The sequence below is a fragment of the Sander lucioperca genome, chromosome 17 (assembly GCF_008315115.2).
Source record: "Sander lucioperca isolate FBNREF2018 chromosome 17, SLUC_FBN_1.2, whole genome shotgun sequence".
Classification (NCBI taxonomy): domain Eukaryota; kingdom Metazoa; phylum Chordata; class Actinopteri; order Perciformes; family Percidae; genus Sander; species Sander lucioperca.
This window is the reverse complement of record NC_050189.1, coordinates 31,342,605-31,369,971: the sequence shown is the minus strand read 5'-3', so window position 1 is coordinate 31,369,971 and position 27,367 is coordinate 31,342,605. Positions and strand designations below refer to the sequence as shown.

Sequence of the window (27,367 nt, the reverse complement as noted above, 5' to 3'; positions counted from 1 at the left end):
GTCGGCCAAACAGCCAATTCATCTGATTGGCTGTTCAGCTTGAAAACGAGAGTGAGGAAGACAATCACATGAATGTGAGAAGCAAACACAAGGCTCCTTTCATTTTTCATCTCGTCTGATCAATCCAATACATATAAGAACTGTCAAAACTGGACAAAAATGACGTTAGAATGTTCCTTCTAAAAAACACAGGTTCGAACGATTGAAATAACTATTTTTGCACATTATGTCCATAAGATGGCAAACATACAACAAGATATACATAACTACTTGTGTAGGTAAATTTATTCCATTTTAAAAGTTCTCTACATACCTACACATTACAAAATAAACTAATGTTAATAAACTAATATCATATACCGTGATATTTAATATAAAGACCGTAATAGACCTCTCTCTCTCTGCACCGCTAAACAATTAGCCCCCTAACAAGCAAGCTAACTTACTAGCCAGCTTCTAAATTAGTAAAATGTAACAACTTAATTTTTAAATCACACGCACTTGTCACATCGGAGGAAAGCACATTGCTAACGCCAGATGAGTGACAATTTTGTTTGGCTAATTTTCTGTAACCAGTGTATGATGATTGATGAAGGCATGTTGGGTGGGTGAAATTAGCAAGCTAACGAGTTAGTTAGCTAACGAACCAGCAGCAGGCCATTCAGTCGCTCCGCTGCAACTGTAGGGAAACTTCTTTGCCGAGAGAACAGATGACAGCCCGGGAGGATGACAGTGTGGTTAGCCATCTCCCAGTATTCGCTGTCTTCCCGGCGGGGAGTGAAGCTGAGGACCGTAGGCTCTGTTCGGTTCTTCCACTGCTCGAGCAAACGCTGTTTGTTGTGGGTATCATACCAACGTTTTATACCTGTTTCCCTTGTTGAATGACGAATAGATTACCGCTGCCTGCTGGTATGGAGAGTTATTTCCTCTCACGCAGGCGCAGAACGTACATGGTACTTGGCCGTCGGCTGTAGTCTCTGCGGTGTGTTCCAGTGCTAATTTTTTACCAAGACAAAGGCGACGAGGGCTAGCGCCACTAGTCCCTGGCCGTCGGCTTGGTGTGTGAGGGCCTTAAGAAGCACAAAGTAAGAAGTGCAAGTGTAAAGTGGGACACTACATTGTGTTAGTATTACCAAGTAATGTTACATTCAGGTCAACATGCCCATCTCTTGTTGCTTGATGGGCTTGAGTTTGCCATTCACTTTGAGCATACAGTACCTTTGAGCTCATTTTGGAGAATATTCTACGTAGACAGTATTTGTCATTGTTTTGGATTATTGCAATAATAATAAACATTTGCATAAAGCAAGCATATGTGTTCACTCCAATGTTGATAAGAGAATTAAAAACTGCGAGTTAACTTTGGACAATCATGCAATTAATCGCAATGAAATACTTTAATCGATTGACAGCCCTATAATTAATCCCTAATTGCAGTGATTTTTACCAAGCTAGTAAAAGGGCTCTATGGATGGCAATGTCCATCGGATCATCCACTACTGATGCCTTGTCTACACGTATATGGATATTTTTGAAAACAAATACACACTCATCCACACGCAAATGTTTTAGGTAACTAAAATTTAAAAAAAAAATTGTTTTTTGATAAACGTTTTCTAAGGTGCAGATTTGTAGACGTTTGGCATAATGAGGTCATCACCTCAATTAATGCATGCCCATTGAGCTTTGTGTATTGAGCATGGAACTGAAACAATGGCGGACTCCACACATATGATTAATTTTGCTTTTGGTTTCACCACAGCTCTCTTAAACAGAGAGGGAGAAAAGATATCTGTATACATGCAGACAAGGCCTGAAATATGTCAACAACTATTAGATAGATTGCAGCGAAATTTTTTTTTTTTTAGAAATATGTTTATTGATTTTCAAGAAAAAGAGTAAAGAAAAGAGAGAGAGGGAGAAAAAACACCTAACAAAGAACACCTAACATACAGAACACAGCACATCCAGGATTACAACAATATTCCATGGTCATAGTTAGGATGGGTACTATAAACAAAAACATCTAAAAGTAGTGAAGATAAATGAATTTGACATATACAAAATCATCTACTCATTTGCACAGTGAGGTTTTATACAATAGCCAATGCCTAGGAGCTCACATTTTTAAGGTAATTCAGTATCGGGTCCCATGTTTTATCAAACTTGTCTCCTCTATCTTCATTACAGAATCTCAATCTTTCCAGATGTAAAGTATTTGACAATTCTCCCAGCCACAAATTATATGAAGGCACAGAATCCATTTTCCATACACGTAAAATCAACTTTTTTGCAATCACCATCCCAAATTGAATGGCTCTTCTTTCAAATTTATTGACGGAGGAGAGGACACTAGTGGCCCCCAGAATCGCTACCAAGGGGCTGGGTACCAAATTCTTACCAAAAGCCTCAGAAAAAAACAGAAAAATACACTTCCAATATGAATGAAGTTTACTACATGCCCAGAAAGAATGTGCTAGAGTACCTATATGGGATTTACATCGGTTACATACTGGTGGGATATCAGGATAAAATTTGTGTAACTTTTCCCGCGAATAATAGAGTCTGTGGAGTGTTTTAAACTGTATTAGGTTGTGCCTGGTATTAACTGAACACTTTTGCACATTACGTAGACATTCTTCCCAAACTTCATCATTTAAATCCATATTCAACTCATCTGCCCATGCCCGTTTATACACCTCCGTATTCATCAGAGCTCCATCATGAAGCATTTGAAAGAAAGCAGAGATTGCCCCTCGGGAGCCCGGGTCAAATTTGTTAACTGCCTCAAGAGTATCATGTTTATTCAGAACTTCAAAGTTTGGTATATTTTTTTTTAACAAAATCTCTAATCTGCAAAAACCTGAAAAAACTTAGATAGACAGATAGGCAGATAGACTATATTTGGCTTGCAGCTGCCTAAATGAAGCAAAATTTCCCCCAATATACAAATCATTTATGTTTTTAATGCCTTTCTGTTTCCAAGCAAAGAAAGCAATATCATTTAGGCCAGGTATGAAAGCGTGATTTTCACAAATTGGAGTGTCAGTATATACACTTGGCGCCTTGATATGGAGTTTTATCTGCTCCCATGTGCGCATAGTGCCATTGATAACAAAGCTGTTACTATAATGTGACTTCCTAACTTTGGTGGGGCTGTTGAGCAAAGCCAGCAAGGAGGTCTTGTTACAAAGCAATCGTTCTATGCGAAGCCAAGCAGGGCAGGAATAAGAAGAGGAGGGGGGGCCTTTTCTCCACCAAGCAAGTATAGACAGATGAGCCGCCCAATAATACATTTTAAAATTCGGTAAGGCAAAGCCTCCAGCATTTTTTGGTTTACATAGATGTTTTTTGGAAATCCTGATGGCTTTGTAGTTCCAGATAAAAGGAGCAATAATTGAATCTAATTGTTTAAAGTAATACTGGGCAATGTAACATGGAAGACACTGAAAGAGATGCAGGAAACGTGGCAGTGCAATCTTAATTGCATTAATCTTACCTACAAGAGAAATAGGAAGAGTCTTCCAAAAATGTATACTTTGTTTAAGTTGCTCAATCTTATTATACCAATTAAGCACAACAGAGGATGTACTTCCTGCAGCAGCTGAAGAAATTCAACCTGCCAAAAACAATGATGGTGCACTTTTACACAGCCATCATTGAGTCCATCCTCACATCCTCCATCACCATCTGGTACGCTGCTGCCACTGCCAAGGACAAGGGCAGGCTGCAGCGTGTCATTCGGTCAGCTGAGAAGGTGATTGGCTGCAATCTGCCGCCGCTCCAGGACCTATACGCCACCAGGACTCTGAAGCGTGCTGGAAAGATTGTGGCTGACCCCTCCCACCCCGGACACAAGCTCTTTGAGCCACTCCCCTCTGGCAGGAGGATGAGGTCCATTAGGACCAAAACCTCACGCCACATAAACAGTTTTTTCCCCTCCGCCACTAGCCTTCTAAACAAGGCTCGGAATCCATCCTGACTCTCTCCACACCCCACCTCTGGCTCCTCATGCCACTGTACCTACTCTGCTGTAGCGTCCCTTTTCACTACTGTTTAACTTATTTTACTATTTATTTAAATTTATTTTATCGTTATTAATACGTACTGTGTGTATATGTTTATACTTATATTGTTTATATCTTTTTATCCTTCTTATATTTGTATGTGTGACATGCTCCAACAACACCATGACAAATTCCTCGTATGTGCAACGTACTTGGCAATAAAGCCCTTTCTGATTCTGATTCTGATTCTTCTGTAGAAGGTCCCCAGGGTCTTTAGTCACAGTTATACCAAGATACGAAAAATCTTTAAAAGCTTTTTTAAAAGGAGTAGACTGTATAAATGTCATATCAACTTCGTTAGAAATTGGCATCAACTCACTTTTATCCCAGTTAACAGAAAATCCGGAGAATCTGCCAAAGTTGCTAATTAAAGTCAAAAGATGAGGTATCGAAGCTTGAGGATGAGAAATGAATAAAAGGATGTCGTCCGCATACAGTGAAATATGATGCTCTTGTCCATAAATGTTGATAGGAGATATTAGACGACTTTGTCTAATACTGACTGCTAGCGGTTCAATAATAATTGAGAACAGGAAAGGGGAGAGGGGACACCCCTGACGAGTTCCACGACTGATTGTAAAAGGGCATGAAATATTATGGTTGGTTATGACAGAGGCGGTTGGATGTGAATAAATAAGCTCAATCCATTTCATAAAGGAGGGCCCAAAACCAAATTTTTTAAGTGTAAACAACATGTAGGGCCATTCCACCTGATCAAAGGCACGCTGTGCATCTAAAGAAATGATTACCGTCTCTTCAGTGTGTTCTGTATACAAAATATGGAACAAGCGGTGCAAATTAAAGTACATATGCCTACCTGGCATGAACCCTGTTTGGTCAGGGTGAATAATAGAACAAATGTGCTCCTTTAATCTATTGGCTAAGACTTTCCCAAGAATTTTCGTTTCGATAGGTAGCAGGGAGATAGGACGATATGAAGAGACCAGGTTAGGATCACGTCCAGGTTTGGGTATAAGTGAAATATTGGCCTTATATAAAGTGGGAGGCAACCTAGAGCTCACCAGTGAGTGATTCAGCATTCGTAGGATAAGTGGGGAAAGTTTATGGCTAAGTACCTTGAAAAATTCGATACAAAAGCCATCTGGTCCTGCTGCCTTATTGTTGGGGAGAGAGGAAATCACATCTTTTACCTCACTCAAATTGATATCTGCATCTAGTGAGGAGGAAGATTCTTTTGATAATTTAGGCAGTCCCAGATTTTCGAAAAAATTTTCCATAGCCCCTGGATCAGATCCACCCTGTGACTGATAGACCTTTTCATAAAAATCAGCAAAACATTCATTAATTCTTTAGGATCCGTCAGGGGAATCCCATCATTCCCCTTGATAGAATGTATGGACTTGGACGCCTGAGATTGTCTTAACTGGCGGGCAAGTAACCTTTGGGGTTTATCACCAAACTCAAAATACTTTTGCTACTTGGGCCAACAAACGTGAAACATTTTTGGACAATATAGAATTGTACTCATATCTTAATGCTGAGATTTTCTTCAGTACTTCAGATTGATTATCCACTCTATATAGTGCTTCCAAATCTGATAGCTGACTGTCTATTTCAGTTAACCTAGCTTTAGATTTTCTTTTTTCCATCGCTTCATAAGATATGATGTGGCCCCTGAGAACAGACTTCATGGCCTCCCAAAGTGTGGAGTCGCTAACTTCACCATTATCATTAGTGTCAATGTAAAGATCAATTTTGCTCGAAAGATAAGAACAAAATTCCTTCTCTTTCAGTAAAGTATTATTTAACCGCCAGTTAAATTCTCCCCGTTTAAGATTCAGATTAAGCTTTAAGGAAATAGGGGCATGGTCTGAAATGAGAATATTATGATAAATGCAATCCACAACTTGTGATAATAATTTGGAATCCAATAAAAAATAATCAATCCTTGAGTAAGATTTATGAACGTCTGAAAAATAGGAAAAATCTCTTGCTGTGGGACTAAGGAGCCTCCAAATGTCCACCAGATTATAAGACTGTATCAGATTATTAAGAGCGATACTGCTCCTCGATGTATTAATTTGAGAGTGTTGCCGATCAAGGACTGGATCCAAAACGCAATTAAAGTCTCCACCTAAAATTATATTTGTGTTAGACATATTGGATATAGTGTTAAAAAGGTTCTGGAAGAAAATGGGATCATCAAAATTTGGGCCATATATATTTATCAAGGTCACAGGTACTGAGTTTAGCTCCCCTTTAACTAATAAATATCTACCTCTATCATCAGAAATGGTTTGCATATGTACAAAGGGAGTGTTTTTCTTAATAAGGATTGCCACTCCTCTTGCTTTTGTGCTAAAGTTTGATTGGAAGACATGTGATGCCCATGGAGGACATAATACTTTAGCGGCAGTTTTTTTAATATGCGTTTCCTGGAGGAAACATATATCGGCCTTGAGTGTACGTATATGAGCATACACTTTTCCTCTTTTTAATGGGCTATTCATCCCCCTTACATTCCAGCTGACTAGATTAACTCCACCTTCACTGTGCTTACTAGGCCCTCTTAACATAAATAGTATCTACAATGTAAAATGGCTTGTCACCTGACCACGGCAAAGAGGATTGTGCAATAAACGAAAAAAGAGATGTGCTGAAGCAAAGAGAACCCTAAACTGAACATATGAACGCACCCCAGAGGGAAAACAAAAACCACGAGCGGTGTTACCATACCCCAAACTGAAAGTCAAAGCTAAACATTGGCGCCAAGTTAAGGCCCACATTAGCATATAACTACTTATCTCCCTACCTACAGTGGAGCAATCCACCTAAAAATGTTCACAAAAAAATAAGGCATTTAACCTCACCCAAATTATAATGCAATTGTTGGTCAAGAATCAGTCCATATAACGACCAGATCAAATGTCCGTGTCCCAGTCATGAGCCTCTCGACTCAGGAATTTTTCGGCTTCGGCCGGGGTACTGAAGGTGCCCGTGTTGTCGTTAACAGTGACCACAAACCTCGCCGGATGCCTAAAGCCACACCGAATTTTCCTGGCTCTGCACTTCTCCTTGATGTGTTGAAAGGCCATCCGCTTCTTCATGATTGCTGATGTTAAGTCAGGAAAGATGAATACCGGACGCCAGTCATACTGTAGCGGTGCCTTCTCCCTCGCGAGCCTTAGTACCAGCTCCTTTACCTGGAAACGGTGCAGCCTGGCGATGATAGCTCTCGGTTTCCCGTCTTTCGCTGGCGCTGTGCTTCGGTGGGCACGGTCCACATCCACGGGATGATCAAAGTGTTCCTCTCCCAGTAGCTCCGGTAGCAATTTGGTGACAAACTCCGTTGGCTTGCCGTTCTCAGCTTTCTCTTTTATTCCGATTATACGAATGTTTTGCCTGCGAGAGCGGGACTCCAGGTAATCTAATTTAGCTTGCTGTAGCATACATTGGGAAGCTAGGCTCTCGTGTCGCCTCTCCAGTTCGTCCAGACGTTTTTCGTGCGATTCAACAGCGTCCTCTGTTGTGGACACACGTTCACTAACGGCTGTTAGAGCCGATTTAAGGCTGGAAAGGGACCCATTAAGCTCGTCGAATCTGTCGTCCACAGCGCTTTTCATCTTGTGTATTGCTGCTAGAATGTCTTCGTTAGTAGCCGGGAGCTCAGCGCTACCAGCAGTAGCACTAGCTGCAATAGCACCTGCCTGTTCGGTGGTCTCCGCGTCGGCATCTTTTTCGACAAAATCCTCTTCACAAGAACCTTTTTCGGCTCTGAACCCCTTGCCTTTTTTTGTCATTTTCCTGCTGCATAGCATACGACCGTTAGTAGTTTATTTAAAGACTTATGGGTGAGATGTAAGCTAGATTGAGGTGGAGCTCCCTACAAACACGTCTACTCCACAGCGTGGTCCGCCATCTTCCAGCAGCAAAATTTTTTACTGAAAGTCCACAGAGGATGAATCCTACAGACTTTGGTGATTATCTGAATGTTGCTCTAGTGCCACTATGATCTTGGCATTTTTGTGTTTTAATGAAATGTCTCAATCAGCTTATGGAATGCCATGACATTTGGGATTGACATTCATATTACCCTCATGATGAATTATAAAAACTTTGGTGATCCTCTGACTTTTTATCTAGTCCAATACTTTGGTTTATGACCAACTACCTGCAAAACTAATCATTCGCATCAGCCTCAGGAAATGACCAAAGGTTTGCATGCTCACAAGCAAAACTTAACATGAACATTACCTAAACATTGTAAACATCAGCATGTTAAAGCGTAACTCTCACCAAAATGCAACCTATGGTCTTTTTGTGAATGTTCCCATGTCAAACTTAAAAGCAAATTTAGGACGGAATCGGCACTTTTAAGATTTACCGTATTTTCGTTTTTCGGTCAAATGGCCTTTTGAATGGGAGTGCTCGGGGCACTTTCATGCTAGCCTCAAAATAGCTATTTTTAAAACACTATGAAGGCTCGACACAACATGAAACTTTGCTTGAAGTATCACCAGGGGCTCTACACCTTAACGAAAGCATTGACAACATTGTTTGTGTACCCAGAGTTTACTAAAAAGAAAGGTTTTGAGCAACTCACTGTAGCTGTTGTTCTTCCGGTCGCCGTCTATCGAGCCAGTCAAAAATAGTCGAGGGAGGAGAGTAAAGATGGAAAGCTCCAAAAGCTTAGTTCCATATAAATGCACGGATAATTCGTTGTTTTATCGTTAGTGAAACACAATATTGACCTTGTGTTGCCAAAGTACTGTCCCAATTACAAGTTCGCATTTCACCAAGAAGAGTTAAGATTCCCAGAAATGTTCTTGACACGCCCATTTTACTGAGGATGCATTGGTTGGTAACTTGTGTCACTACCCAATGTGAGTCGAGTGCAGATGTGAGTCGAGCATGCGTCATTTTGCGACGAGTGCATATGTGAGTTGCGCATGCGTCACTTTGCGACAAGTAGCCTACAAGATGCTAACGAGAGACTTCTGTAATGTCAATACAGTAAAAATAGACCTACATAATGAAGTTCATTCACTGCTGGCTACAAGTTAGCAATCAAACACAACAAAGGCTGTCACTTGAATGGCGTTTTGAACTAACGTTAGCAATCAAACAATCACAGATAGCTAAAACGTTTTTGAAATGACTGCTGGCTACAAGTTAGCAATCAAACACAACAAAGCCTGTCACTTGAGTGGCGTTTTGAGCTAACATTAGCAATCAAACAATCATAGATAGCTAAAATGTTTTTGAAATGACTGCTGGCTACAAGTTAGCAATCAAACACAACAAAGGCTGTCACTTGAATGGCGTTTTGAGCTAACTTTAGCAATCAAACAATCATAGATAGCTAAAACGTTTTTGAAATGATTTCCATCTTCTGTTATTGTATATAAAGAAAAAAGTTTATTATTTTATGGATTTCACAAATTTCAGTATGACACGTTATGCCGTAAACTGTTTAAATCTGAGCATGCGCACCTCACATCTGCACTCGACCAGAGCCGGTCTGACTCGACTAACATCGGGTATGACACGTTATGCCGTAAACTGTTTAAATCTGAGCATGCGCGACTCACATCTGCACCGACTCACATTGGATAGTGACAACTTGTATGAACTTAGCAGCCAGTATGCCAACATTCATTTCGGCATTCAACGAGGGTCAGGTTTCCAGTACATAGACAGGCCAACAACGGGACAATTTTAACAATTTTCACCATCTTATTCATCACTAAATTCACTTCTGAGAATGTTTTAGGTGATAAATTAACTGTTTAGATTTCAGCATTTCGATATAGGTAGTCTTGCGAAAATCGTTGCTGAATTGACAATTTGCTTAAAAGTTTTCGGAGTTGAGAAGCTCCATAAAGTGATGCGACAGCCAGCTAGCGCCTGCCGGGGCCGCTAGCTCGTCGCTCGGACGGTCACGCTCGGAGACCCTGGCTGTAAGCTGGAGGTCTCTCAGACCGGTCTCGTAAATAAGAGGCTTTTATTTCGCTGTTGACAGATCGTTTGTTTAAATATCACAACACATGTGCATCATAAGATTTACGGGAACCTGTGGTTAACTGCCTTTTCGGAGTTAAACTCCACAAGCGCCTGCAGGCTTGACAACCTCACTGGCCGGCCGTCACACACAGTCACACACACACACACACACACACACACGCACGGCCATAGCGCAGCAGGCAGAGGTGGGGGAGAGTGAGATACCCGTTTCTCTTCGGGAGACTTGTTTAAATTATGACATAGATTAGATACATTAGATTTGGTATTTAGTTAATACTTGTTTTGGTGTATTTGTTTTCTGATTTATTAGAAGTTGAGTTTCAGTCTGTATGATAAATGAACAGTTGTAAAGTGGTAACATGCTATGGCATGTTATGTAGACTAAAGGGGAGACACCAACCTTTATAATTTTAATTGCTAATTTCCATCTGTTGTCCCTGTCCATACAGTGCACTACAATAATATAGAAATGATAATTCCACATAACACTAATAGGGACACCTAGGACACGCCAGTGCATAGGCCTACTTCTTTTTTTAATTTAAACTGACTTAAACTAATACACTGATAATAGTAGGGATCGCATTCCACTCTTTTGAATAAGTAAGGGGTGTTTGAGCTAAACCATAAACAATACAATTAAAGCTCAATAAGTTTTATTTTTCAATATTATTGCAATAGTTGTAACATTGTGAGGTGTTATTGTCTGGAGATTGTTTAACAAATTGGTTATATTGTTGTGGTTTTTATTTCTAACTGTTATTTTGGAGCACTGCAGGTAGCCTCTGTGCTGGGGGTGTTGCGCAAAATCAGCAAGAACGCATCATCTCAAACTGTTAACAGTGCTTTCTGTGAACTTGAGTTTATTCTTCCAAGAACAACCAGCAAGAATGTTCTCCCCAAGAACACAAGTCCGTTCTTTGCATTCTTGAGATTGAGAAACGCCAGTAGTCTTCTGTAACAGTAAACTGAATATCTTTAGGTTTTTAACTGTTGGTAGCACAAAACAAAAGACTCAGAGATGTCACTTTGGGGTCTGGAAACTTGTGAATGGCAGTTTTGATGATTTGCTGACATTTTGAAGTCCAAAAACTTAATTTATTAATAGTCCATATATAAAGTGATGATGAAAATAATCATTAGTTGCAGGAAGAGTGTGGATGCAGTCACGTATTAAAAATGTTTGTTACTCCTTGATGCTGAGCTCTTTCCTGCCTCTGACTCTGACCCTGACTGAGCACAAAGACTTATTCATCTCCAGGCAGAGGGACACATAACCACAGAGAGAGAGAGAGAGAGAGAGAGAGAGAGAGAGAGAGAGAGAGACTAAACATTAATATATGGATACCATCTCCAGATGCAATAGCTATGGTACATTAAATATTTCGCTAAGGACAGCGCCCTGTGCCTGTTGCAACACGAGACGCCCATCCACCATCCATTTCTATTGCACTCAGTAACAGGATGGAAGAAAGCCATGTTTCTGTGCTTGTGTTGCTCCTCCACCCACCCTGCTGTCTGCACACGGCATGCATCATTTTCTAATGTTAATAGCCTGTTTGGGTAGTCTATGTCTGCCAGGACCTTATAACACTTCAAGCCGAGCCCGAGATTGTTATGGCCCTTTGTTTATTTGCGTTTCCTTTGCCTTGCTTCTGCTCGTTGTGTTATTATTCGGGCTTAGAGGCGGGGGACCACAATGTCGCCGCTTTCATTATTTTACTGTTGTTTTGTATAGATTTTTTGCTATGGAGGCTGAAAAAAAGTAGGTCAGGCTACTTTAATGTATTTCGGTTAATAGTAAAGCACATTCCACTGTGAGCATTACATTAGGCAGCAGGTAAAATGGTAAAAACGTACAACCTCAATTTTGCACAACAGACAAAAAAGAGAAAGAACATGATGTATAGCAATCTTAAGCAGCAACAAAGGAGGGATTCTTATTTATTCATATTTTTCATTTCATTTCTGAGCTGTAACCTTGTTTTTCTCTCCAGCCAACTGCAAACATCCCCCTGTTGTAACTTTTATACATAAACACTGGGCCTCTTCAGCCAAGAAATAGAAAGAAAATAGAAAGAGAAAAGGGGTGGGGAAGGAAATTGGAGACATAAAGAAAAAAAGGGTGAGGACAAAAAGGGAAAATAGAAAACGGAGAGGCAAGAGAAGGGATGAGAGCAGCCAAAGCAGACGTGTACAATGAAAGACATTTCTTGGCTTGTACTTCTCCTCCCCTTGTGTGCAGGCCATCTTAATGAGAGCCACATTTAGGTCAGCGGTGGTTGGCTTTTTCCCTCTTTTCTTTCTCTTCTTTCTCTCTTCTTCTTTTCCCTTACCACCCCCACCTCCTGAGAGAGCGATAAAAACCAGCACTTTGGTTTGGCTGTAAAATTACAGTGATTCAATACAAGTTAGAGAAAAAAGGAGATGAAGAAGCATTTTGAGTGCATGCTGAAAGTAGGTTTGGTGATTTGTTTTAATGTTGCTGGTAGTGGTGGTGGAGTGTGTGCGTGTGCGTGTGCGTGTGCGTGTGTGTGTGTGTGCGTGTGCGTGTGTGTGGAGTAGGGTCAAAATCATTCCTCTCCACAGAAAGGACACTTGTAAACGAGACACTCAAGTCTCAACTTGAGGAAATGCTCCAAAGGCTCAGCCTACACTTATGGAGCCAGCAGACAAAGAATGTCTAAAGAAACCCACCGGCCAAATACAAGACAGAAAATGATCATTCTGCATCATCACATTTTTACTGCTGCTATGGACTGGTAAGCGAAAAAAAACATTCCAAAGTGGAGCTATTTTTCAAAAAAAAACAAAAAAACAAACAGGTGTGAGGTGAGGAAATGGCTATATTTGCCATGAATGCACCCTAGAAGGTTAGTCTGGGCAGAATAGGGGCATCCATCGTGCCGTGCGGCTGATGCTGTATCATTAATAGATGAGCATGGACAGGAACATGTGGAGAGCTTCCTGATTGGAGAAGTGTGCTATGAAAGGTGTTTTCTACTGCACCACCGAGGGAGATAGAGGGCAGGGAGCTGGGGTGCAAAATAAAGAGTGAAGTTAATACAGAACAGAAAGAGAAACAGAGGAAGGGATTGAATTCACAGCATGGTTTTGGAAGTTTTTCAGTCCTTTTGTTAGATCTCTTGAAATACACCAAGACTCCTACAAAGCCTGTACTGGTGTTATTTTTCCATACAGCTAGGATACCAATGCCATATAGACACCCAAAGTGTTCAATATTGAGTACTAGGGCTGTCCTCAGGAATCATGTAAAAGCACCACTTTAAATATTGTATTTGCCAGAGATGTGCTCATAAGTTTCTTGGAAATAAGTCATTTAGAATTAAAAAAGCATTAAAAAAATGACTACTCGACTAAAAATATAAAAAACACCAAAATGACAGATTAGTCGACTAATAAACTAAGAGGGGGCAGCCCTATAGAATACATAAATCAGACATTACGAAACAAATAATCACATAAATAAATACAGACAAAATAGATTGATAGATAATAAACTCAAACTCAGCTCATTATTATTAAATATTATTATGTTATATCCTACCTAGGGTTGGGCGATATATCAATATTATATCAATATCGTGATATGAGTTCAGATATCGTCTTAGATTTTGGATATAGTAATATTGTAATATGGCTGTCATTTTCAACTTACCAGACTGTTCTAGCTGTTCTAGACCTTTACCCACTTAATCATTATATCCACATTACCGATGATTATTTATCTAATTTTATTGTAATTCTTGGATCTTATATTTTGTAAAAGCATAATCAACCCTACAATATCGTCGCAATATCGACATCGAGGTATTTGGTCAACAATATCGTGATATCTGATTTTCTCCATATCGCCCCGGAACTAATCCTACCCATCTTTTTAATAACAGAGTTTGTTTCAGGTCATTGTTTTTCATTCCAGCAGAAAACGTTCTCTTTCTGTTTTACAATGCCATTTTCCCAGTTTTATTTCTGAGATTTTTTTAAATCACAAAGGCTTCACCTGTCACTCAAGACAGATACAAATGATTCACAATGGTTTAAATTGAAGCCTTAAATTGACCTATCTCCACAGCGCTGTGGAGTAATGAAATGGATTACATGGACTGTTGAAAGAAAGCGAAAAATATTCACATGTACATTTAGGAAATACATTCTTGGATAGGAGAAAAACGCTCTGGGTTGTTTGCATTTCTTTAAATCAATCACAATCGTCTTGGGTGGCGCTAAACTGCAAAATAGTCCTGGGAAGGAACTTGTTTTGGTGGAACATTTGCACCCAGCAAAAGATAACGGCACATACAATACTAAATGAAGTCAACTGTTCACACAATATAGTAACATGAGGTATATAAATTAGCTGGATACATGGTTAAACGTCATTAGCTCTTCCCAGTGTATCTCTGTGTGTACTTCGTCCACAGCAATCCCACCAATCGGTCCCAAAACATCCCAGTTAGAGAGTAAATGTCATAAACCTATTCTTTGTAAATCTTTACAATCATTTACCGAAATAACCAGGCAGGCCTGCCTTGTTGCACAATCCAAACTATCTTCAAAATTGGGCATTTCTCAGTGTGTGGCTTGCTAGCTTGTTGTCGTTTCTAGTAGTTTGAGAACTGCAACACACAGAGAGTGGAAAGTGAGGGGCATCGTGACATCGATGTCAGGCTTTGGCGTTGATCCAAACTATATTTAGTCTAATCTGGTATGGGGTTTGAGTTTGTTTCAATCTGTCTAATAACCGATTTGATCTGAGCAGTATATGGTGCATCATAATCATCCAACCCTGTCCTTCAGAATTTTTAAATACAGCAAATTTTCAACAGCAAATACGCTTGGAAGGGAACATAATGCCGGCCAGATTATGTTTCCATAAACATAATGAGGAAATGTTAACCAAACTTAACATTTGGTGCGCCAGGCTTTATTCTGGAAATATACTTCCGTTGATCCAGACTAGTGCTTTCTCTAATCGCCTGCACAACCACACGTGTTGAGCCAATCAGTCAAGGACACTGTTTGGTTGTGGAACGAGATTGTCACAGCAAATGTGCACCACTAACCATTTGCAAACCATGTTGAACTTCTCTTCTATCTCAAACGTTGAAGGTTTGAGCTCTCCAATGCTGTTGCCACAGAATGGAATTCGCCAGTTTGCCTTGTCAAAATTGCAATTGTCAAGCAATTTAAAATCCTTATAAATTAATAAAAAAAATTATAAATTGTTACTGGCTCAGGAGTTAGAGCAGGTATTTCATTTATCACAAGGTTGGCAGTTAAATAACATGTAGAAGTGTCCTTGAGCAAGACACTGAACTCCAAATTGCTCCTGATGTCAGACCAGCACCTCTGACATCGCTGACATTGGTGCGTGAGAGTTTGGGATAAAAAGTGCTAAATGCAGCCACTAATTATCCATCATGATGGTCAATGATGACCACAAAATTATCTTACAATCATTTATGCCACAGAAGACAAAGATGGGTGCTGGTCAAAGCACATTGTTTTGTGTGTAAGCCTGCACATCGATGGCATCATCGATGGCATCTTGATGTCAACACATCAGGATACACCACTGTCCTATTATCCAGCATTGACTAATGTCACTTCTCCCCAAAAGTACTAATTTTATCACCTTTGCTAAGAATTTTGAAGTACTAAAAGTAAACACATTATTTTTGACTTTTGACTTTGAATTTTAGCAAGTTCAAAACTGCGAAGAATTCCTAGAGCACACAGGAATACAGAATAACAATCCTTGTACTGTGACAACTGATGACTGTGTTTGTGTCTGGTTTTATTAATGTATAAATAATGGTTAGATAAAGGTTCATCAGGCCAGCACCAGTCTTTCCAGGTAAGCCTTACTGTAATCAGTTCAACAAAAACAAACTGAATCAACCCTCTAAGAACAGACAGAACGTCTAGACCACCTGTTGAAGAAAGCAGATTTGTTTTCACAAATGTCTGCATGTCTATTAAATCATTCTGTTCTCTCAGTTTGATGTGTTATGCTTATTAACTGCAAGTTCATATTTTCAAACCAGCCAGCCAGAGAAACCAACAAGTCAAATGGCAACAAAAGCGGAGGTAGCCGTGCAGAACAACCCACACAAATATACCGTACATGGAATTCAGTGCACTAGAAAGACAGAGACATCCAAATGAAAAGCTTACCAGTAATGTGTGTGAATGTGATGTGGAGTCTAATTGCCCCGTAATGAAGGCAGGTGTTGTGTGCTAATTAAACACACATGACCGCCCTTCACTCACACACACACACTCACACACAAGCCTGGCCTTTGCCGAGCAGCTAAATGATGGAAAACTCAAATCAGTGTTTGGCTGCAGATTGGCCCTGGATGTGTCAAATAGGCTGGACTGTGTTAACACCATAGATAAAAGGGATGAGTCATGACTCTGTGTGTGTGTGTGTGTGTGTGTGTGTGTGTTTGGTTTACTATACTTGTACTATACTTGTGTCCTGGTGAAATCCATTAGTTATGGTTTTGTTATGGTTTTAATGATTCTCTTTCCAGAGCTTCTTTCCAAGTACAAATGACCACGCTGTTTCAGGTGTCATGTTACACTGCCAGCTTCTCCACTAATGAGCCACTGCTGTGATGAGCAGCCATGCCGGGCTGGACTTGGACTTACATTAGAGCTGACATATGACAATGCAATTCAATATGAACATTCTTTGTGATTTCTGGGCATTTTTGTGGATCATGCAGTACAATTGAAAAAATCTGCAACTGTCTGTGGTAAATGCTATTTGTAACTAACCTCTGCAGCAGTGACTACCATACAGAGAAAAAAAGTATCTACTAAAATCAATAAAGGAAAGAGAGAATTTGAGATGCTTTCCAGAAAGGGGACACACATTTTGAGGTAGAAACACTTACAGACACTCAAAATGAAATAAAAATCCAAGAAGATGTGATGACGAACTATTAAATTAATCAGTAACTATTTTGATAATCAATTAATTGGTTTAACTAAATCTTAAATGTGAATATTTAGTTTCTTCACTCCTCTATGAAAGCAAACCAAAACCACTTTGAACCTTGCTGGCTAGCATTCTGAACTCTTACTCATTGGACTGTTGTTAACTAGCCTTGTCTACAATGAGTGCCATTCATATTCATCTAAACTGGTGCCAAACACCAAAGCAAAAAGGGATAATCACCACAGTGTCACCAAAATCTACAATCCTGTGTGGTATCACTTAACCTGACCTGAAACATTACACCAATCTTATTAATTACAATCAATCTTTTCGGACAGGGTTATTAACCTTACATCTAATCCTGATTCTAATGTTAATCTGAAACCTTAGTCCTAATCCTAAACTAGTTATGAGGAAGAAGTGAGGAATGGTAAAATACCCTCACTCTGGAGGATTTTCAACATCTTTCTATGCTTACGGGGGCATTTGGTCTTAGTGAGAAAAGAAGCCCAAGAACAACCACACACAGATTTACACACACTCCTGAACCCTGAGCCCAGATCAGATGTATGAGTGAAGCTGACAGTGGATTATAACATAAAAGCCTGTGAAATGGAACAGGGAGTAAAGGAGTTTCTTCCGAAGTGGCTTTGGCTGCTCCTTGCACTGACAGCGGGCGGAGAGCTGGTGAGGTGACAAATTAAAACATGTCCTTTGTGTGTTTCCTGCAGATTGCATGGTGAATTGTTACCTTGCTGCAAGCGCTGAGCTCCCAAAAAGCCACTAATCCCCAAAGCAGACCTCTAGAGTTAGGAGAGAAATGTGGAAGGGGGTGCAGTGTGGAGAGGAGGAGGCCTGCAGCTATGGAACGTACAACCATATAATCCTACAACTCCTCAACATGTAAGGCTTTGACCCTTCTGTGTGGGTGAAAGAAAGGTTAATGACAACATGCTTATGTAATACTTTTTCACATAACATAAGAACATATTTACACTGGTATATAAATAATATAATACATATTTATATAATTAATATAATAAGTAATTGGAAAAATTTTTAATTTTTGGACCCTGGTTATGCATCAGTTATAGCAATATAAAATTAACTAGAACTGCAAGCAGTTATGACGGGGCCCAAGCCACCCATGCCAGTCGCCTCCGACGCCCCGGGGAGCGCGCGAAAGCGGAACCCGAAGCCTGGCAGTGGGGAGGCAAATATCAAGAGGTGTGAGCCGCGATGTCTGCGGTATGTCGCCGTTGCAAACGTAGCGGTTAACAGTTCACCTCCATGCATATACAGACTACCTTTAACAATTCTCTACAATAAACAAACTTCTTAATCCCCCTGACCACAGGGAACAGCAGAGAGAAATGAGAGAGTGACTGAGAGGGTGGAGGGGGGGAGGCAGGTGTGGTGGTTGAAGGAGCAGGGGAGGTGGTCAAGTTGTTGTAAATGGTGCCATAGGCGCCGATTTATGTTTTCCTCCGTGGGTGCTTCGTGGGAAATTAAGAATCAATTACACCAACATAACCAATCACACTATGACAGACGCTCTACTTAGCACCAACTGCAATGTTTAATTGCACGGTATCGGCGCCTATGAATGGTGTTGATTTTGGATTGAAAAAGTGAGAGAAAAGAGTTGAATTTGTCCACTGTGAAGGTTGTAGAAACTTTGTCAGGTGGGTTAAGAAGGTTATTGTAAAAAACCAGGGGAGCACGCGAAAGTAAAAACCAAAACCTGATGGTAGGAGGCAAACATCAGTAAATATTGAGAAGTGTGAGCTGCAAGGTCTGTGGTACATTTCCATTGCAAATATGCTATTAACATAGATTGAGTAAAAGGGCCAAAACTCGTCTACGTTGATTATAGCGCCCCCTAATGGCCGATCTTTGCCAAATTTGGTACAGAGCCTCCAAGCGGCATGCCGAACGAGCATCACAAGGTTTGTGTTGATTGCATTTACTGTGGCAGAGATATTGCAATTGCAAATTTTCCATTTAAATGCATTGAGTTATTGGCCAAAACAAATAAACGTTGTTTATAGCGCCCCCTAAAGGCCGATATTCGCCAAATTTGGTACAGAGCATCGTAGTGGAATGTTGAACAATGATCTCAAGTTTTTTGCTGATAACATTTAATTTGGCCGAGGTATGATATGATATGTGTGTGGTAGCTAGCTATGAAAATTTGTTTGGTCGTCAAATGCACATACTTTAACGTAGCAAAATTCTATTAATAACTTTTGGTCAGGTCCATCTGGAGATGCTACGTACCAGGTTTCGTGCAGATTGGTTGCGCGGCCTAGGACGAGTTCGAAAAAGTTGGTTTTGAGCGTTGCGCAATACTGCGAAAAACTTTTAAACAGAAATGGGCGTGGTCTATAGCATGTGATTCAGCATGATTCAAGGATGTAAGGTTTTCTAATGTGCGATGTGTATTGTGGGAGTTAAAGGCAAAAAAAACATTATAGCGCCACCTAGTGGTCCACATGTGTAATTTTTGGTAGGTGTGGTCCATGACCCATTGTCCATCTACCCTGTAAATTTAAAGTTGTTCATATTAGTGTAAGTGGTGAATCTAGACTTGGGTCCCATAGGCCATGCCCACTTTGACCCCTCAGTACCCCACTCTAGGGTTGGTCTCAGGAGTGGCCCTAGATGGTACCCATCAAATTTTTTTAAAATCGGATGAGCCGTTCATGAGATATAAACTTTTTGTACTTGTAGCGCCCCCTAGTGACCAATTTTCGTAAAACGTGTAGGGGACCTCTAGAGGGTTATGGCAAACAAGAGTCTTAAGTTTGGCGTTGATAGCATTTATTTTGGCCGAGATATGGCAAAGTTGGTGTTTTCATAGTTAGCTACACAAATTTGTTTGTGCGTAATATGCGCAATTTTTTCTTTCTTTCTTTCTTTCTTTCTTTCTCAATTCTTTTAATAACTTTTTGTCAGGTCAATCTGGAGATGCTACCTGCCAAGTTTCGTGCCAATCGGTCGTACGGTCTAGGAGGAGATCGAAAAAGTAGGTTTTTGATAAATCACGATGTATGGTTTTTGATCGTCCGGTGTACGGTGTGGGAGTTGTAGGGCCAAACGCGTTTTTTCTGCTATAGCGCCACCTAGTGGTGGAAGTGGGTCAATTGTTGCGCCTGAGGTCCTTGCGGAGTTTTGGACCAGTCCTGAAAATGGCAATCCCCCACCATGTACGGTTTAGGCTGTAGTCGGAGTTTTAGGCAGAGAAGAAAAATAATCCTTAGAAAAACAATAGGGTTCCACAGCCCTGCTGTGCGAACGGCGGGCTTGGACCCCTAATAAATATTTACACAATGAATATAATTAAAGTCGATCCATCCACCTTCGTCCGCTTATCCGGGGTCGGGTCGCGGGGGCAGCAGCTCCAGCAGGGGACCCCAAACTTCCCTTTCCCGAGCCACATTAACCAGTTCTGACTGGGGGATCCCGAGGCGTTCCCAGGCCAGGCTGGAGATATAATCCTTCCACCTAGTCCTGGGTCTTCCCCGAGGCCTCCTCCCAGCTGGACATGCCTGGAACACCTCCCTAGGGAGGCGCCCAGGGGGCATCCTTACCAGATGCCCAAACCACCTCAACTGGCTCCTTTCGACGCAAAGGAGCAGCGATTCTACTCCGAGTTCCTCATGGATGACTGAGCTTCTCACCCTATCTCTAAGGGAGACGCCAGCCACCCTCCTGAGGAAACCCAATTTGGTAGCTTGTACCCTGGATCTCGTTCTTTCGGTCGTGACACAGTCTTCATGACCATAGGTGAGGGTAGGAACGAAAATTGACCGGCAGATCGAGAGCTTTGCCTTCTGGCTCAGCTCTCTTTTCGTCACAACGGTGCGATATATATATATATATATATATATATATATATAATTAAAGAAATTAAAATAATTGTACCACTGGAAAGTTGCAGTTTTCCAGTGATGCAATTACTTATTATATTAATATTTAATCATTTTATATGGCTATAACTGATGCATAACATATGCATAAGGTTATGAATAATATGAACTCTAGCACTAGTTGAGTCAAGGTTAGCTGTGTTAAGTTTGGAAATAACAGAGCAAGAGAGCAATTTAACAAGGCAACGGTTACAGTAGATGAGCAGCTCCCGTGCTGAAGAAGTTTTTGTCAATGGAGTCTGATGGATTTGAAGACAGCGATAAAACGGCTTTAGTTCCCCATCAGAAAGGGCTGTCTGACGGAAAGGTAAAGCGGTGAAAATATATGAAAAAGTGTTCACTTGATGAAATTTGATGAAACAGATATTGCTTTTTTTAGGTGTTCCTGTTTTTAGGTGGCTAAAAAACGACTTGCTAGTACCCCCGTCAACAGCAGTACATATCGCTCTATTCAAAGCCACCATACTCCTTTGACAAAAAACTGAATTTTCCTTCCCAAAACAACTTTGGTGAACCAAAGTTTGTGTTACGGTGTGACTTTCGGATCTGACCTAACGTGGCATCCACATCGTCAGTACATTGCTTAGATTCCTGTCTGCTTCTCCAAACATGGGGCTGTGCCAACTGCCATCCAAGTTACTGTACTGTACTTTACTGTACTTTACTGTACTGAAGCAACGTCATCATATAGAAACATACGTCAGGTCACGTGGAAAAGACATCTTTAGAAGGGCTTGGGAAAACAGCACTTTGACACTAAAACATACATTGACCAAAATGTTAAATGTTTGAATACATAAGTAATACTACTTGGAAGCTACAGAATTATATAAAAACTGATAATAGACTTGCCCTTTAAAAGACATTGAGAGCATGTGACTGACAGTAGCTGGATTGCTGTAACATGAAAATAAAACCTGTTATGCAGCCGCTGTAGACAGCAGCACTGATTAAAACTGAGACAGGCAACTTAAAACGTGGCTGAAACACATCTGGTGTGATTGCCATAGGGTAATCACGTGGGTAGGACGGGAGATTGCACTTGCACACTGATTTAAATATATGAAAGCGCATGTTCAAGCTAAAATGAGATGTCAATTATAAATCAATCACTAACTACAAGAAGGCCAAGTCAAAATGGTGTGCTTACTAAACCTTTCTATGGTAATTATTCCATTATAAGGGAAATAATGAAAAAGGGGAGGGTACTATACAATCATAAATTTCCTGGTGCAAGCTAACACGCACACACGCACGCACGCACGCACGCACGCACGCACGCACGCACGCACGCACGCACACACACACACACACACACAGACTGTAAAAACAAGCATTTTTCTCAAAAAGCAATAAATTACAGACTTGAATGGTTATGAGGGCAGAGGGCCCTGACAGTTCCATATGCAGAGAAGGAGGCCTGGTTTCACAATAGTTGGCAGCTAACAAAAAGCCTCACAAAAATACAAAAACACTGCAGAACTGGATGGTTCTTTCCTGAGCATCCCTTATGAATAGTTTGAAAAATTGTAATTTATGTTTTTGATTAGACTCATTTACTGTCCCTTAAAAACAAAACACAGCAAGTGTTGAAGATAACCATATGAGCAGGTTTTAATTAAATGTGTTTAGTGATATCCTTGAAAGCATTGGGGGGGATATATTAAAGGCATTGGTCTAGACAATCTGAAATAATAATGGTTCATTTGTCGTGGGCTTATTTACAAACTACTTTCCAACTCACAAGGGGTTTGGGTGATCCATTGTGTTTCCACACATGGCTAATCATGGTTGTTATGTAAATATGTAACACCAGACCTCATTAACTATATGATATGGTTGACGGTAACATAATTTGGCAGTGGTGATTAACACATCAACACACTAATCATCCCCAATGTATTTATGAAACAGCTTTACCTACTGCCTTACTAATTTTACATTACCAGTGTTTATGTCTTTATACACTACTTGCCTAATCATAGTAGACAGGCTGATAAAGAAGCAGACTAGACAAAAGGGCTGAACAGCATGGGAAAATCAAATACGATTTTAAGATCAATATTGTGATTACAATTTAGCATGCCTTTCTCTTAAAGTTCTTTATCTTCCTCTATCTTCTTCCTTATCTGTATTAATAATATTATTAAAGCATTGACACTGCTTTCGGAACTCAGCACCGCCCAAGACGATTGTTATTGGTTTAAAGTAGGTGTGTCAAAATGATTGAATTCCTTTTAACGCCACAATTTTTTAAACATTTCTCTTGATTAATGCTCTGTGATTTGGGCCTTGGGCCGCTATGTAGTTTGGGAAATCAGGAAGTAATGCAGCAGTAATGTAACAGAAACTCTAAAACTAAACTAAAGTGCTCCCTAATAACTTCCAGGAGATCACCAAACCTAATCGAGTCTAATCTACGAGGAGACCCGCGGTGTGCTGAAGATGATCCTGGAGAACGTGATCCATGATCCGTCATCTAACACAGAGCACGCCAGGAAGACGTTGATCGCCGTGAATGTGGTGTATGCTCTGAAGAGGCAGGGTTCGGCTTCGGAGGTTAATTGACAGCCCTAGTTTAAAGAAATGCAAACAACCTTTTCTTTCTCCTATGCCAAAATGTATCGGTGGTGTAGCCAGACCTTACTCCACACAGAGCTGTGGAGAGATCTGGCAATGTGAGACTACCAGTCAGTAACAGTATTGTAACGAATCACACAAAATAAAGCGCACACTGACTATGTCTCTACCACTGCGATAATGTAAAGCCTCGTTGTAAACATATTCTTAACCTATCCTGCTTCAGCTTCCGCGTGTCGCGTGCATGACAGCGTTAACACTACACTGTGAAAGCTCCCCGAACGTCATTAATCAGAGTCTGGTTGTTAACCCTCTCTGGGGCAGTCTCTTCCGCTCCATATCTTTATAACGGAGCTAAGCGGAGCTGACTGGAGCTAACCGCTAATCGTTGCTAACCGAGCCTTCAGTTCTCCGTGCCTGTAGGTTATCCATTAACTGTATTTATATACTCAAGCCCGAATAAAACCCGTAATTTTTTTTCATCAAATTGGCTGTAAAAGTTTTAAACTACAACTCAGAGTTGTTAGAATTACAGAAATCTGCTCAGTTGAGATCATAATGAGTGCAACAGGACACGTAACATTATAGTACAAAACAGCATGTTTAGGATCCCCAAAACACGGATTAAAACACTTCAAAAAACGAACAATCATCTAACAAACTAAATGAACAAGAATTAACTTTAGATATCCCTAGTCTTATATGATTTAACAAGAGTTAGGAGGGCACAGTGTTGAGATGTATAATAACATGTAACGTTCTGTATGGATCTAATGTTAGTATAGTATAAAGGTTAAGTTGTTATAACATTTGGGCTCCAGGTAATCAGGTATTTTATCTGCTAAGCTGTTAACATTTGGCAAAAAAAAACAGATTTAATTGACAAAGTGCATCATGGCTACACTTTCCTGTCATCTGTTTTAAATTCAACAAGCAATGTGTTGTATTTTAGCAGAATACTGAAAGCAGCAGAAAGGCAGAACTGAGTACATTTTAATATCTGTTAATTTATTGCAGGTAATATCGTTATCACGATATTCAACAACCGTATGGCATATTGCATATTTTCCTCATATCGTGCAGCCCTAATAATACCCTGAAATTGTGTCAGATGCAGCATAGTGTCGCAATATTTTCTTCTGAATCATCGTTTAGTCTAATTTGTTTAATATGTAAATAGTTAAGTTATTTTTTCTAAATTATCGGTTAATGTTATGTAGTCAATGTTTTAAAAAAATAGTTCATAAACCTTCATTTGACTAGTTATTCACTGAACCCAGCCATCACGCGCCACGCCGTCACATCCTGCGTCACCCACCACCACAAGTAAATTCTCAACCTGTGGGAAAAACTGATTATAATATGTAAACGTGTATTGCACTTTAACCGAACGTTGGCCATTTTTACACAGTAGTACTGTGTCCTGTCACTAGTCATGTGGAGCATAAAGCCCACGTGGCTCCGACCCTCTGGTTGGTTTGCTTTGGTCAGCCTGTTCTCATAAACCATTGGTTCAAAAAGCTACGAAAAGTTAAGCACTGTAATTCAAAAGCCTTCCACGTTTTTTTTTTTGCTGTATTCACCACATTGACAGCCGACGTATAAGAACGCGGCTGGTTGTGTACGGAGGTGGTCGGAGAGGATGGGTGGGTGTTAAAACGCAAGACTTTCAAGCCAGGGAGCGGCAGACATGGGGGACTCGAGTCACATGACTTGACTCGAGTTAGACTCGAGTCGCAAATTTTAGGACTTGAGACTTGCTTGATAAACATTCATAAAAGACTCGACTTGACTTTGACTTGATATTCATGACTTGAGACTTGACTTAGACTTGAGTCAAATGACTTAAAAAGACTTGACTTTCTGTTTAATAAATATATATATTTTTCCCCTCTGATATTGAGGAGGAGTTAACTTTACGATTTTAGTGCTGTTGCATATGATGACGCGGCACGCGGCGGCAGACCTGCAGTAAACGAGACTTAACTTAACGTCATGGATCCCTCTGCACCGAAAATATTAGTTTGGCTATAAGGATTACACATCTGACCAGGCAAAGAAGAAACGAACGGCAGTTTGCAAGGTCTGCACTACAAAAATTTCCGATGTCAACAGTGCTTAATTTGTAAAGTGGGAGGTCCTGGAGCGCAGAGGGGGGGTGGATCCGGCGACTCAAAACAGGGGTTGGAGGTAACGGAACCAAAACAAAAATTACACCTGCCTACGTAGCTTCTCTGACTTAACAAGCCTAAACAACGCTGTGTGTACATCAGGGCAATGTTTATTTTTATTTCAGAACGTGCACTGCATCGGTGCGAAATGTAAAAAAAAATAAAAATACACTGCAACGATCGTTTTCAAAAGCAGCAACTATCCATCGGACAATTAAAACATAAAACCCACCGTGGTCTCCACATTCTTGATCGGCAGAAACGATTTTTGCTTGTTTGGGATCCGACTGGCCAGCGTATTTGAAAAAGTTAAGCAAACTTTGTTGTCTTTTTGACATTTTTATCCTCAACCAGTACAAGCGCTTGTGTCACTTGAAGTGCAGCGCCGCGCTGTTGAAGTGTCTCCCCCCCCTCCGTCTTACCCTGAAAATTCACCTCAAAACGCATTGAAAATGCAAACACAAGACTTTTGTGGAACTCCAATGGGGAATCAAGACTAACAAGACAGATAACAACATTGAACACTACACAAACAGTAGTTTATTTTTTTCATTTAGGCGACTAATTTTTCATAGTGACACAGGAGGTGAATCCAATAAAAAAGGTTCCGGATCCAACGTTGGAGGTGCCGGAACATGTTCCGGCGTGTTCCGGGTCAAATTAAGCCCTGGACGTCAACCACCACCACGTCGAATTTTATCAGACACTTCAAATCACGAGAGATTTGGGTTCCAGTCCCCATATTCAGCTGAACCACTATTTGGACGTTTGTGATGGACAGAACTCCCTTCAGTTTTGGGCCATGAATAAGCACACCCTCCCCTCTTTGTTCAAGGTGGCGGTAAGAAAATAAAAAAATAAAACTAGGCACATACATACATACATACACACACAACACAAACTGCACTCTCTTTCTCTCTCTCTCTCTCGCTCTCTCTCTCTCACACACACACACACACACACACACACACACACACACACACACACACACACACAGACACATGCAGACGTAAGTATGTGAATAAAGCTAGGCACACATACACACACAACATACTGCACTCTCACACACACGCAAATGCACATGCACACATTCACTCACCAATATTAATAACTTTTCATTCACTCTCTTTCTCTCAAACATGCACACATTCACTCACAAATACACTGACAAATATTAACATATACTATTCATTCCATGTGATACACTCAGTCAATCTCTCCAAATTACGCAAAGGTGGTGGGATTCAGCTAGCCTACTCTTAAAGAATATGTAGTTTTTTCTTTAAGAGAAGGTTAAAGGATGTGTTTCTGTCCCATAAAAGTGAGGCATGTTTGAAGAATATTATTTGACTTAGAAACCATTATACTTGAATTGTTTGAATGAATTTCATGATTTGATGTCATGTTTGAGGCATACTGAACAAATGTGTGTTGATTTATTGTTGGCCTAATCAGTTTTAGGCTGTGCTTTTTTATCTGTATAAATTTAAACTGTTCAGATGTATGTGGCTTGGACACAATGTCTTTTGAATATTGAGTAGGAAAAAATGCAAATAAAACTCCAGCAGTTCATAACCACTGTATTTAGCTTGTTTAACAATGGAAACTTTTGTATGACTTGACTTGTGACTTGCTTGACCAAAGCTATGACTTGACTTG

The 27,367-nt window shown here is 40.4% G+C and overlaps 1 protein-coding gene across 1 annotated transcript in view; it reads right to left on the bottom strand.

The window, feature by feature from the left end:
• The window catches only part of adam19a (ADAM metallopeptidase domain 19a), a 349,292-nt gene that overhangs the window by 245,977 nt on the left and 75,948 nt on the right, over positions 1–27,367 (bottom strand). The window lies entirely within an intron of this gene.